Source organism: Pinus tabuliformis, chromosome 2_2 (assembly GCF_031772625.1).
Source record: "Pinus tabuliformis cultivar Carrire ecotype Pingquan chromosome 2_2, CPIR1, whole genome shotgun sequence".
In the NCBI taxonomy this organism is placed as follows: Eukaryota; Viridiplantae; Streptophyta; class Pinopsida; order Pinales; family Pinaceae; genus Pinus; species Pinus tabuliformis.
This window is the reverse complement of record NC_142300.1, coordinates 885,494,726-885,498,681: the sequence shown is the minus strand read 5'-3', so window position 1 is coordinate 885,498,681 and position 3,956 is coordinate 885,494,726.

Here is a 3,956-nt window from a genome sequence, read left to right as displayed (position 1 = left end):
TGTGAGCATCTGTGAGGATTGTATTGAGAGTTGGCTAGCTGTGAGAGCTAAGGCTTTGTATAATTCCTATGTATTTCCACAATGTATGATAATACAATAGTGTGGGGTTTTTAGCTGAGGCATTCCCCAAAGTATTTTCATGTGTATTGTGCCATTGATTCTTCTTCTTCTGGTTATATTGTTCAGCTCGATATTTAAGCTTCCACAAATTAATAGTAGAAGTAGGTTATAGTATTTTTTCTTTGATTTATATTGCATTATCGGGTTAATCTATCATAGATTTTCTACATGGTATCAAAGCTGTGAACAATATACTGAGAAGAGAATTCAAAGTTTGAAGTTTGGGGTTGCAGGTGCAAATCAAATTCATATCATACTTCAAGGTTGGCCAATGGAATTCAATGGCTTGAGACTCGAGTATGCCTTGGAAGGTAGCTCGAAATACATAGCATGGAATGATAGAATGGAAGTTGTATTAGAAGACAATGGCTTGAAGGAATTCATTAATCAAGAAATCCCAAAGCCAACTTCAACTAATGCACAATATTTGGTTGAGTGGAAGAAGTGTGTGGCGAAGGTGAGATGGAACATCCTTGAGGGAGTTCGAGACCATATTGTCTCGAGTCTCAAGGGGAGGGATAATCCATTGTCAATGTGGAAGACATTGAAGGACCTCTACCAAAACAGTAGCGACTAGAGGAAATTGGCGCTCAAGGATAAGTTTCAAAGAATTAAGATGGAGAAGGACGAAATTATTTCCACATATCTGAACAAGCTCACCACCTACAGAGATGAGTTTGGAAGTGTGGGAACAACTATTGTCGATGATGATATGGTGAGCCTCGCTCTCCTTGACCTTCCAAAGAGTTAGAATAGCTACTAGGATTCTGTGAATGGAAGGGAGAAACTACCAGATTGGGAATGGCTGTGGTCGGATCTTATGCAGGAGGAGATCACGAGGAGCACACGAGATGGTTCTTCATCCAAGAATGATGATGAAGAAAATTTGGCCTTAACAAGTAAGGAAAGGAAAGGGAAGGGGAAGGCTTCCCATTCCAAATTGAATTCTTCTCATGGAGGGAAGAAGGGTGACATGTCTAAAGTAAGATGCTTTAATTGTCACAAGATGGGACAATATGTGACTAATTTCCCATCGAAGAAGTCCAAGAAGGGATCCTCGAAAGGATCGGAAGGTGAGGCATTAGCCTCTTAGTTCGAAATGGACTTTACCCTCATCGAATGCATGGTGTCATCAATGGTGGGTTGTGTCTGGTATCTTGACAGTGGAGCCTCATTCCACATGACGAGTGATAAAAAATTATTCAGTGCCTTGGAGAAGAAATACCTCAAGATGCACATAGAGATGGGTGACGATGGAAGGTATAGTGTTTCAGGAGTGGGCACAGTTGATTTTTAGAGGGAGCATGGAGCTCCTCTCACCTTGACAGATGTGATGTATATGCCTGGAATGAAGAAGAACTTGGTATTGGTTGCGATGTTGGAGGACAAAGGCTATGATGTTGTCTTCAGTAAAGGAAAGGCATTCCTAAGACACATAGCCACGGGTTAGACCAAGAGGATAGGGATTCGGGTGAATAATCTCTTTAAAATAGAGGTAGATGATTGTATAGCATTGAGTACGAAAGAAGAATTGGTGCAAAGCCAAGACATTGGCAAGTTGTGGCACAAGAATTTGGGCCATTTGCATCATGGGGCTTTGAAGATAATGCAGCAGATATCTACAGGACTTCCTAAAGGTAAACTTGAGCAAGTTGACACATGCAAAGGTTGTACCTTGGGAAAGTACACCAAGTCTTCCTTTCATGATCGAGATAGTTGAGTAGAGGCTATCTTAGAGCGAGTTCATATTGATTTTTGTGGAACATTCTTGATGGCATCCACAGCGAAGCAAAGGTATTATGTGATTTTCATTGATGACTATTATCGTAAATGTTGGATTTATTTCATGCAGAAGAAGGACCAAACTTTCACAAATTTTTGTGAGTTCAAAGCTTTGGTTGAGAAAAAGTTAGGGAAGAAGATCAAGGCCTTGAGAAGCAACAACGGTGGAGAATATGTCTCTCAAGAGTTTAAGGACTTATGTGCAGCGGAAGGAATTAAACGAGAGTTGACGGCACCTCATAACCCACAATAGAATGGGGTGGCCAATTGGAAGAACAAAACTATTGTAGGGTTAGCATGGGCAATGCTGCGTGACCAAGGCCTACCACTTCACTTGTGGGCTGAGGCATGCAACACAACAGTCTATTTGCATAATAGAATCCCGCATCACATACTTGGGATGAAGACACCAGAGGAAGCTTTCTCCCGTAAGAGACCAGATGTGGGTCAGTTCAGGATCTTTGGCTCATCGGTATATTTCCATGTGACAAAGGATGCACAAAAGAAGCTTGAGCCGACATCAGAGTTGGGGATATTTGTGGGGTACACTGATAAACCTCACAACTATCAGGTGTACTTTCCTACTAGTTAGAGGAAAGTGGTTCGCAGAGATCTCAAGTTTGATGAGCAAAAGGTCATGCGAGTTTCCCTTGAGAGGGAGCTCCAACTACAGGCTGTGGAGGAACTGTTGGTTCTTAAGGAGGAGGAGCCTCAGACTAATGCGGAGCAGCAACATGCAGAGGTTCCAGGAGTGGAGACATCCACTCAACCAGAGTCTTCCAAAGATGGACAGAAGCACACAAGAGAAGCTGACAGATTGTTGGAGGATGCGAGAGAGAATGTGGGAGCACCATCTTCTCAACATAGACAGAGGAGGTCACCTGAGAGGTACACTGGATACATGGCCCTTGCTGAGGAATGTGTTGAGACCGAGCCATCTTCCTTTGAGGAAGTAGTGCAGTAGCCGATTTGGGTTTATGCTATGGTGGAGAAGTATGACTCCATAGTTCGTAATAGTGTTTGGGATGTGGTTCCAAGACCAGAGAACAAGTCAGTTGTGAGTTCCCGTTGGCTTTACAAGGTAAATCAAGCTATTGATGGTAGTGTGGAGAAGCATAAGGAAATATTTTTTGCCCTTGGCTTTTGACAGGTCAAGAGGATCATGTTGCTACAGTATATTTCGACAGAGGAGCAAGATGCTAACATTTTGACAAAGGCATTGTCAAAGTGAAAATTCAAGTTCCATAGAGACAGGATCAGGGTGGCAGATAATCCCTTCTTATTGAGAGGGATTTTTGAAATATGGCAACAAGAATATTCCAATTTAATTTTTCCTTGAGTTAAAACTAAAATTAAAATCGAATTTAGTCTTAGCAGCTACTTGAAATAATTAATTAATTTATTTTAAATTAATTAGTTGGAGAAATTCAAGTTAGAAGTCTTTCAGAAGTCATGCAAGAGTTATCCCTTAAATTAAGGAGATAATATTGAGTTATATTTTGAGTTGTTATTAGTTAACTCAGTTTACTGAGTTAAGTCTAGTTAAATTAGTTCCAAATTGTTTGAGGAACTAATTGTGAGTTAACAGTTAGTTGATGCATTAATTCACTCAACTAGTGCTACTCCAATTAACTGAAGATTCCCTCATCAGAAACTCATGCATGTCTATTCTAAGAAAGACTCAGTTGAGATTAATGTTCAAGGAGAGTGTATTATCAGTTGCATGTGTTTTCTCATGGAGAAATATCATGCATGAAGTCAAGGATTCATCCTTGAGGATTGCGCAGTTTTGAAGGCTTGGTTTTCCACTTGGTAAAAGGCTAATCATCCACAAGGAACAACGCAAGGAAATAAGAGCTTGGAGGGCAAAGAGGAAGGATTGAGAGAAGCCATGATTGCATGTGAGCATCTATGAGGATTGTACTGAGAGCTGGCTAGCTGTGAGAGCTAAGGCTTTGTATAATTCCTATGTATTTCCACCATGTATGATAATACAATAGTGTGGGGGTTTAGCTAAGGCTTTCCCCAAAGTATTTTCATGTGTATTGTGCCAT